At 34.1% G+C, this 11343-nt stretch overlaps 1 long non-coding RNA gene across 1 annotated transcript; it reads left to right on the top strand.

Annotated features, from left to right (window-relative positions):
• The first annotated feature begins 4781 nt into the window (after nucleotides 1–4781).
• Nucleotides 4782–9432, top strand: LOC110356980 (uncharacterized). Its single transcript, XR_002410383.2, has 4 exons — nucleotides 4782–4883; nucleotides 6467–6532; nucleotides 7279–7308; nucleotides 9391–9432. It is a non-coding gene; the product is annotated as an uncharacterized LOC110356980 (long non-coding RNA).
• Nucleotides 9433–11343: the final 1911 nt, after the last annotated feature.

The following is an 11343-nucleotide window of genomic DNA, read 5'->3' on the forward strand; positions in this document are numbered from 1 at the left end:
ACAAACCAAGATACAGCAGGTTCAGTTCCTTCCGAACATCAGGAAGGAGTTTTTCACTGTGATGATGGCAGAGCACTGGTACAGGTTGCCCAGAGAGCCTGTGGTGTCTCCTTCCTTGGAGATATTAAAAAACCATCTGGACATGGTCCTGGACAGCCTGCTCCAGGGTGACCCTACTTGAGCATGAGTATTGGACCAGATGACCCCCAGAGATCCCTTCCAACCTCCACCATTCTGGGTTTCTGTGTGAATGTCCTTGAAATGACCAGCCTGGTTCCTGTCCTCGGAGCAAAAGTCAGATTTATTTCTTTCTTTGGGTTACATAGGGTCAGCTTCTGCCATATTATATTACACTGAGTTGCATATGATGTGATTTAAGATCATACAAGTAACACAGAGTGGAAGCAGGAAATTAAAGGATTTTTCTCACTCTCCCTACAGTAGTATTTTAAATTGCAAATTCCTAGCTTATTTTTGTACTGCTTTAATTTGCCAAGAGAAGCTGTGAAATCACCTTGTCTTGGAGTGCTAGTTTTGCTATCCATCTAGTTAGTGTATTAAGTTTATAGATGACTGACCTGAATGGGATGGTGGGAAATGTGGAAACAGCTCTCTCAATGACAGTTCAGTGGCATAAGTGACATAGAGCGCAACTTAAAAAAAATAAGCAGATTATGTTACCATAAAGCAAGGAACTTTAAATTCCTCTGGTTTTATTGTGCTTTTATATATAGACATTGCATATATTGAAAAAAAGAAGTCACCTTCACAATTTGGATACTTTCATGCTTGTGTAATATAATGGCCCATAGTCTAGTCATCTACTCTGACACCTGTTGCCATTAGCTATGGTACTTCACCAGAATACCCATACATGGTTCACAAGATATTTGATCTGGAATAATTATGAGTCTGAAGGACAGTTACAGATACTTCATATTTCATATACATCTTCAGCTTCACCTGTGTCATTTCTCAGCCTGAAAAAAAAAAAAAAAAAAAAAAAAAAAAAAAAATCTGGAGAGTATTCATCATAAAGCTGTCACCTCATGACTGCTCTGAACATAACCCTACAATCCTTTATTTAAACTCCTTTTCTAGTCAATAGCATTTATTCCTGGACTAAAGATGCCAGAATCAATACAATTAAAATTATAAATTTTGATAACAAGAAATTAAAATGCAATTAACTAGGGGATATGAGGTTAAAACATCTAAATGTGTCATGTGCATGAATATATAAACACACACATATACAACTTAAAATTTGTGCTTATTAAGAGTAAAATTATTCATACTTTTCTATGAGCTATGTTTTATATATAACTATTTTCATGAATATCTTCTAGTAAAGGATGGATCAGACGTCAGCATTTATCCTAGTAATTCAGTCCCAAAATGATGATGAAGCTTTTATATTGTATAAAAAATTAATTTTAATTATGCAGACTGTGATTCCTATGTGTTCTCTGTCTGAAATTAAAATGAGACAGTTTACAGATCGTCTTTCAATCCTTATTGCACAAGAATAAAGCATTGTTAAATAAAACTTTCTTTTAATTGTTAGAAATCGTTGTTCAAGCTTGCATGGTTGCATGGCTAATACAGGCAATCAAGTTTGTCAGTGAAATATTTACCATTTGAAGCAGAAGTAAAGGAAAAATGAAAGGAGGAATGATAAATGCTATAAACATATATATATATATATATAGATATATATGTAGAGATACTAAAATTAAGCCAGGATCTCAGTCCTTGACTGTATGTGTAACAAATTTTAATAGTTCAGACAAGACTGTAATAGTCCAGAGATGATTTGTCTTCAAGAATATGCACCAACAATTTTTGTATTTTCTATTTATCTTTAATAAATGGAGAAAATTTAAATATTTTGTTGTCCTGTGCATATATCTGTGTGAAGGAAACTCTCAGGAGAAACAGATAGTAGAGAACAAACTAAGCGTTAACAATCACACATTGCAGCAGAGTTTTTAAAGGCATTAGAATTAAAGAATTAGAAAATTAACAAAACTAAAGCTGTTGCTTGTCTTCAGAGTAAATAGATACTACGAACCTGTCCTAAATACAAAGGAGAGTATCAGTTCACTGAACAAAAATATGTACTTCAGTGACTCTTCTCACTAGTTGCCAAGTATTTGGATGGCAGCATTTAATAAAGAAAAGTGAGGAGAAACTGTAAAAATCTATGGAAATGTAGCTCTACCTACTATGCTAGTCAAGAAGATACCACTGATTTGATTTCTTGAGTACTTGTAAAGAATACTTTTTTTCCTGGTGAATTCACTATTTGAGTCTGAAAAATACCATATTTGTTCACATATTTTGTTGTTTTGCAAGAACGTAAGCCTATGTACTGTACAAAACATCTCGAAGTTACGTTCTCAGAAGCTTTGTAGTTGTGTTCAGATATTTGGAACTTATTTTTTATTATTTCCAAATGTTACAGAAAGTTTATTCTAAAGTACTTTATAAGGAACAATCCATTTACACTATGTCCGGTTGACTGTAGCACATGCAGACATTGCTTTGGTGTGAAAATTAAAGAGCTGGAAAAATCAAACTGGAGATTACTAACCCCCCCAGTGATTTCAGAAAATGATAAGTCATACCTTCAAAAGAACAATGATTTTCAGAGTTCAGGCTATTCAGTAATGACAAGATGTTCAAGAACTTAATTTTACTAACATTTATTCCTGAAAAATGTGTAATATATGAAAAACATACATTTATAAGAGACTTTATTGCAAGGAGTGGTCTGCTCAATATGCAAAATCTAGTTCCATCCTACTGTTACTGTAAAATCTGAAAATAAATGGTGAAAATTTGCACCAAGAAATAGATTGAGCGTATGTTTTTAACTTGCATTGTTATGTTATATCTCCTATACAAATACATGGGAAACTGGCAAAACTCTGTAAGGCTGTTATTGAGTATAGGGACAAGGAAGAGAGGAGTAACTTAACTTGATTTGTTATTTAATGATCCTTTTGGACAACGTGTTTCCTGAGTCCTACATTTCTTAGGGAAGGCTTACTTCAGTCCCTGTTCCTCTAAATTTGTTTCTGGCCTACTTCTTTTTCTTCTTTATATGAAATATAAAGTTCTGAGGAAAAAAAATCTGTTTTAGTTCTCTAACTGAAACAGCTCTAATTTCCTTCTTTGTATTTTTCTGGAATATGCCACCTCCGACATATTTTAGGTATTTTTCACACGGCATCAGATTCTAATGCAAGACACTTCCTTGCCTTGGATATCTGCCAATTGATAAATTTTAATTAATGAAGATAGGCCTGTTTTCTTAACTTACATGGAGAAGTTGAAGAAACTAGATTAACTCATACCCAGCCTACTTCAGAGGGAAAAACTTTCAGGTATTCTGAAGCACCGAAGTCACAAAGCAAGTAAAAAGTACTAAAGCTCTGTGCACATTGGCCAGTTTACATGCACTTGCAATAACACTAAGGAAAGGTACAGGGAAGACAGGTCTCCATTCAAAGGCCCTAATCTCACTTGCCCAAGAGCTACCTGAATTGAGAAACATCAGGTTTGGCTTGTTGCTTCTGACCAAAGACCAGCTGGACAAAATAGCTATTAGTGTATATGGAGACAAAAAGTTTTGATCAGCAGTCCTTCCTGTATTTGTTTGAGTTCCCACAAACCATGATGATTTAGCAGTACAAAGGAAAGTGGAACAACCAATTACTTCTGAAAATTGTTCCTGAGAAATAACACATGAATAACAAACAGAAAATATGAATTACATAGGAATGGGATATTAGTTTGCTAATTTGTAGTTTACTGTCAAGATTGGGATGAGCAAGCAAGTGGTCTTGACATCAAAGTGCTGTATACAGAGTGTTAATAATCCACTAAATCCTTTATTTCTCACAGCATGTCCTTTATAGATAGCTTGCTCTGCTCATTGTTCAAAGTGAACAGAAGCCATATGACCCCAATAGCAACATTGAACATGCACTAACAGTCTGTGCTATGAAACAAGGTTGATAACTTGGGTTCAGAGCCATGATAATGCCATCATAGAGCTCTACAATATCAGCATGGCACATGCAGTTAGGCTGTGAATGAGAAAAATGGATTTTGTAACTTGTTCCAGGAGAAAGAGATAGTTAAGTTAGCTAATTTTTATTTCTGATTTAGATACTGGGGTCAGAAAGTCCAAAGTTGTTGGGGTTTTTCTTGGGCATCTGGCAGGTCTATGCTAACAGGATCCTATTAAATAGTTGAATCTTTTTTGTATTTGTAGACTTCATTTAAATGTACAATAGTCTTATTCTCGTAAAACAAATTTATTGTTCACATCATATCCTTGATACAAGACTTTACTGTGCACTTTTGTAAGGCAAGCAATTTCTCAAAATACTGAAAACCTCATGATGGTAATTAAGATAAATACTTATATGATAATATCCACTATAGCTTTTCATAGGTCACTGCTAGAATATTCCCAAGTCCTGTGGTTTTCCCAATGGCAACGTATCCCTCTGTCACCATCTCCAAAATCATCATCTCTCCAACATCACAGCTTTTCTAGACCTCTAGTTATTATTTTCCTTACATCCTTATAAACCTGCATTTCTGAAATGGAGTTAGAAATTCTCAGGGATATTTTGTAACGTTAAATCATATTGTATTGTTAATATTCTCATTTATGGCACTTTGATATTTTTCCACTTCTGCTTTTTTTTCAACAGCCACTTCTAATGTTCAGTCTTAAGCTTATGTATTTTTATTCTTTTTGCCAGTTTGACAGTCCTGATTGTTTATCCAAAACCTGTGTCAGTGTTAGGTTCCTCTTAAAATTATGTAATATCACATGTGGAGGCATTTGGTGAGTTCAACAGGTAAGATAATTTTGTGGATATTACCTTTTACTTAGATCATGTCTTTTCATTTCAGTTATGACTTGTCATACTTAAACATGTTTTTCTTAATCCTTAATAGTAGATTTTAGCCATTAGTTAAATGACATTTAACTATTAATCTACCTAAATAACTTGAACCCATAACTAGAATGAATTCATGCTGATCTTCATATATTGTGGTAAAAGGTTATTTTGAGATATATAAAATATACTGTATGTTTCCAAAATATAGAATATTGAGTATTGTATAGCATTTTATGGATGGTAAACTAAAACTAATCACCTATTATTCCTTGATCTGCTAGGATTTGTCAATGCATCTTAAACTTTTGACTAAGTTCGCAAACAATTTCGTGTTGCTTGTGTTATATTGTTTGGATGTAAATAAAAGAGGAAAAGAGTTTTTACATACTCTGAATATTATTCTTATCTCTAATCTTCTGCTTAAGAACACATCTGTTGCTCATTCCTATTCAGAAGACAAAGGGAAAAAGTTTATTTTGCTCTTGAGTACGAGAGTGAAAGTGTTGAAGAAAGACAAGTGGTGATGAAAAGTGTGACAGAGTAGATAAAGAGGAAAGCAACTAAGATACTTGGAGAACCTGCCTTTACAAGAATAGGAATGAAATACAACATAAATGAAGAGAGTTGGAAAGCCAAACTAACATTAAAATTGGGGAACTGAGCTCTCTGTAAAGCTCTTTGTCCCATAAGCGTCAATAGATGCTTACAAAGGATGGAAGAGATTGCCAAGGAGTGTTTAAAGTCACTGTTATTCATGATTGCAGATGCCTTTAAGTGCATTTACCAAAGGGCAATGCAAGTCCAGCTACTGAACTGGTGAGCACTTGTTCCCCAAATAGTGTGATAGGTCCTTGTCTGCTCATGCCACACCTGTGCTTTCCATTTCTGCTGATGGACATTCAGTTTCCTGTCAGTGTTCTTAGGTTTAACATGCACCCAGGAGACATTTGCATTGTCCGATGATGGGTTCGGTCCAGGTGAGAAGTGCAAAGCAAAGGCAGATGCCTCTGCATTGCCAGCTGCTGAAGGACGTGCTCTGCTGCAGAGGGACAGCCAGTGCTGGACTCCTTTGGACCCAGTTCAACATCGCACTTAAGCACTTGAAAAACCTTGATCAATTAATACTAATTAATTGATTAATATTCAGGCTACTAAAACCCATGACAAAAAGAATTTTCTTAGTTTCTTTCCTCTGAATCTCTCTGCTCTGAAATGCTACAGTACATTTCAATCAACATTTCAGTCAAAGTCAGTGCAGACAAACATGTCTAGCAACTGCTATGTTCCACTACAATCCAAATTATGTCAGTGAAGTTTTACTTAATTCCCTGAAGACATGTTCTGTGGAGATCTGAACTTCAGTGGAGTTCCTTGAGTTATAGACTATAACTAAAAGAGTGTTCAAATGGCTTTGTTTCCTTTTCAGACAATTGGGTCAATGTTACTGCCAAAACATTCAGTTTTCTTATGGAAAGCTAGGAAGAGACTTAAATTATTTTCCTGCAAACCAGCATTTTAATTATTGTTCTTTTGTGCAGATTTTCCTGTTGTTCCTGAAAGGTGGCATATTTTACTAAACCATGCAAATATTCAGTAATAGCAAGGTAAGAGGTTTTTTTTATGTAGTGAAACTTAACTGTTTATATACTTCTAAATTTCTTATGGTTTAGTAGTGTAAGAAAATTCTTCACCAGATAAAACATTTTTTTACATTCTTACTCAATGACAGAAACATTTTTTATAACTAATAAAACTATCACTAACCTAAATAAGAGAAGCTAGTTTTTTAATAGTCATCTTTGAGACTAGTATCCAAGATTATTGATGAAAAAAGATTAGGATCAATTTTACTCTGGTATAACTCAAAGCATTTCCAAATTGTTATAAGTTTTAATGCTTGTGTCATTTACCAGTTAAATATTTCCAAATAATTTGCCATCTGGTTCCTACTGGAGCATTTAGAAAGGCTATTCCCATTGAAGTGAATTAGATATCCATGAGCTCTTGAAAAGTGAACTCAAGAAAGCCTAAACAGAGGCATGGATACTAAGAGCTTATGAAAGAGACTTTCGACTTTGTTGTTGTTGTTGCTTTATTTCAACCTTAATTAAAAGCATAAGCAAATTAAGAACAAATACTTACAATTTCATTGCTGTCTTTACTAAGGGTTAGAGATATTTAAAATACAGAAAATTCATTACTATTTAGCAACTGTACACCAACAGGAAAATATGTATTAATGAATAAGTTTATGGCTATCAAGTAGAGGAAAATATGGCTGTTCTTCAGAATTTCAGAAGAATTCATCTACTGTTTACCTCCCTAAATCCTGTGGGTGTTTCTTTTTCAGATTTTGAAGATTATGATGTTTCTGCTACAGGTTTGTACTTGCACAATTCCTTTATATAAGTATATTATTCTCTGGGTGATAGGGAAACATCTGCACTTGTAGATGGATAAACTAAAGCAAAGAAATGATGCATCTTGTTTAAGATTAAAAAAAAAAGTCAACATCAGACATTCTTTCCTCTGAGTTGCAACATACAGGCTTGTCTTTGGCTTGCATTTAAAATGTGAAAATTTGTCTGTTTCCAAGTGATCTTCAAGGTTAAGCATCCATCATGGTTTTTTATTGAGAGATTGAACATGACTATCATATGCTGATTCTTTAAAGTAGGTTTTTTTTTTTTAATAAGGTATTTTTAAAAAAACTTGAGCACAGTTGATTCAAGGTATGGGTGAGTTCTTGTGCAAAAGATCAATGCATTTGAAAACAGTGATTGCTGAACACTTCACTTATCATATCTGCTGTGAAGTTTGTGTATCTAAGAATTTCTCATAAGATTATATTGACCTGGCTGTTATTGTTCCACCAAACAGATCTGTAAAGAACAAAGTTTTCAAAAAGATGGGAAACAAATATAGCTGGCTGAAAATCGCTTAAAACGAATAGTTTCTGTTGGCAATAGATGTAATACAACAATAATTTTACTGATTCTTGTTTAAAACTAGTATCAGTTGGATATACCCTTGTTCATTTTGATATTCTATATATATGTTTTATCAACTCCCCCTAACTTTCAAAAGAGGTTTATTATGTTTTTATCAAGTATCTCAACAAGTTCTTCAGAAACCTTTTAATAATACAGTTAATGAGAAAACTTCAACATGGCTCTCTACTGTATTCAGAGAATGATAGAGTATTTAATCTTAAATGACTGAAAAAGATACGGAATGAAATGATAGACAGAGCTTTGATCCTTTAATATTGTTCAGATATGCACATTAAAAGAGATTCTGGAAATCTTTTCTGTGCTCTAATTTTGCTGTATTTGTATACCCACAGCTAGCTCTTAGCTCTTAGTGGGTCCTTTCCCCACCATTTCAGTCAGAAGTATCTGAGATTTAAAATTAAAATTAAAAAGTTGGTAATCTGAGACAGCTGACTGACAAAACTAATTAACTACTCTGAGACAGTCTTCAAGGATGAAGACTCTAATATTTGAGAGAAAGAAAACAAGATCAAGTTCCTCTGAATCCTAGCACTGTCACATGACTAATATTTGTCAGACAGAAATTCTGAATAATATGGCCATTTAAAATTATACTTCCATTAGAATTTAATTGTGAAAGCAATATATGTAAATAGGCTTTTGTAAAAATATAAAATCTAGAGCACACAAAGCTTTAATGAGTTGGGTGTCTCCTAAGATGTAATTAACAGCTTGACAAAACGTAGTCTCTCTAAATCCATTAAGAGAAGTCCATTTTGCTTTCTCAGATCACATTAATGCCTAATGAAATAAACATTTTACAAATTTTTGAAGAAATTAATCACTTACAGGTTTCTACGGCACATTCTTCTTTATGTTTATTTGTAGGGGGAGAAAGAGTTTTAACTTGTTCGGTATCTGTACAATCATTTGTGACAAAAAATACACAGACTTGTGGACCTGTGAGACAAAAGCCATAGTACAGAACAGAATAGGACTAACTGGTTGTGATTAGTATTAAATGACACTATTTTCTTCCATGTACTGTTTCCGTAATCCATATTTCCACAATATTACAACATAATAACATTTGTAAGTGGAAAAACAGATCTACTCAGCAAGTGACCTGGTAAAACCAGGCATATAATGTCTGTGTTCTGTCACAAGTATACCTGCTGCTGTTATCTCTTAAGCTAATACTTAATGGGCCTATTATACGTATCTCTTTTATAATACATGTGCACAGATATGTATACACTTAACCATGGGTCTAGGTGCATTTCAAAAGTTGCACATACACACAAATATGTATATATATCTATTTGCAAAGTCCCATCAGAAAACAATGATGGTATAAAAAGAGATACATATGGGGTTTTCGGATGGGACTTAAAGTAACTGGTATGTGTTTGTGAGCTGATGGCTAATGTTAAGAACAGAGGGGAATTTTAACATCTGATCTCTACCAGGGTATGCAGTTTCAAAATTCATAGAGTCCAAGGAAACAAGGTAGGTGGCTAATATATTGCAGTAATTTTTAGTATAGAATATTCACTTTGCTCTTTATTTTTAACAAGATTAAACAGCATCAGCTATGTAACATAAAACCTTAATGTCCTTCCAGTCCTATTTATTTACATAGTAAAATAAAGACAAGTTTATTATGAATGAAATTACTTACTAGTTACACTTACAACTACTGTTAACTTTTTCTATAAATGAAAATTAATACCGCTACTTTAGCTCACGCATTTATTTTATGTTATGGTGCTTTCTGAACAAGGACTAGTTGTTTCAAACCTGCCAGGTTACGTAGAGAGAACAGAAGCAGAGAAAATAAGGAAAAATAATATTAGCTATTAATCTTACTGCTTTAATTAGTTAGCATGAACATGTAACACTGTTTTTTAGTAACTCACTGGTACACAAGCATTAGAAGAAGACTCAAATTACAGGAAAGAGGATTGATGATGTTAGCAAATCGTACTGATTCATTCTTTAGAAAAGAGCTATCTTAAAGTTAATGATTATGAGTGATGACAGAAGGACAGGGTCTACCTTAATGTTAATGAGACTATTCAGACAGGTTTAATAGATCAGAAAGAGATGTTCAAAGGTTGCAGAGTGGCTGGGTTTTCTGGTCTGGGTTGGGTTTTTTTCCCTTCAGAGTGATTTTTCCTACGTCCTTTCTAGCAACTGTGATGAAGGGATTCCTAAGGTCACAGTGCCCTGGAGTCCTCAGGTCTCTGGGCGGATCTTTGTGCCTCTGCAGCCACTGAAGTTTTGGCAGCTCTTTTATTGCAATAGCAAATCATCAAAGGGATGTAGGTGAGTTTCACTGCCACTAAAATTGTGAAATCTAAACAGAATTTATCTACATACATTTATTGGTACCTTGTATGAACACAATGTATCAACCAATTCTTTAGGGTCTTGTTGTTTATTCCCAACAATTTTGGATAATATGCAACCTTGAGGATTCCAGCATATTCTGGCATAGTTTGTGCTTCTGGAGAAAATGTTTAAATGATGGCAAGTCTCTAGAGTGGAGGTGATTACATTTTCAGTAAAAATACTGCATAATTTATATTCTATGCTCAGCAATAGTCATCTAATATTTTTTAGACTACTGATAAATTTTTTGAGAGATACAAATGATCAGAAGCTTAGACTAACCTTTTTCCCCTGTAGAAGAGAGAAGACTGCTAAAGGTAGGGAGGGAAGAATGGTGACTTAACTGTCCGGGGGATTAGGAAACTAAGATTAGCATAGATATGTAAGAGGGCTGGAAAAGATGTGCTTAAGGACTCACCCAAATGTTTTCTAACTCAGAATCTAGCCCTGAAGTGATGTCTACATAACTGTCTGTATGTTTCATTGTCTCACTATCAATTTATATTACATGCTGATAAGACCATTTTTTTTTTTTTTTTTTCATGCTTGCTTCTATATTGTATTTACATGTAAATCTATGATAAGAAAATTGGGTATCCTGTAGCCACTGGGACCTTGATACAGTTTTATGGATGTACCAAGTGTCAAGGATGATCTTTCACTAATATATAGTGGTTTCCACTTCCTGGGGAAAAAAAAAAAACTTGGTAATGGTAGGAGTGGGGAGGACTAAAACCCTTCATGATTATAAGTGCACGCTTATACATACATGCTTATATATTCACTCACACTTACTAGCTCTACACCAATGTGTTCAAGGACACAGAGGAGAAAATAGCAAGGAGTGTGGACAGCATGGCACATGGCTCCAGTTCAGTTCAGGGAGAAAAGAAAGAAGTAATAGTATAGAAATAACAAGTAATAGTATAGAAATAACAGAGCATTGTAGGGACATATAAGCTGGTATTGTGGATGTAAGCAATAGTGCAGAAATACTGATGCTTAATAATTTTGATACTGTGGATATA

Source organism: Columba livia, chromosome 4 (genome assembly GCF_036013475.1).
Source record: "Columba livia isolate bColLiv1 breed racing homer chromosome 4, bColLiv1.pat.W.v2, whole genome shotgun sequence".
NCBI lineage: Eukaryota > Metazoa > Chordata > Aves > Columbiformes > Columbidae > Columba > Columba livia.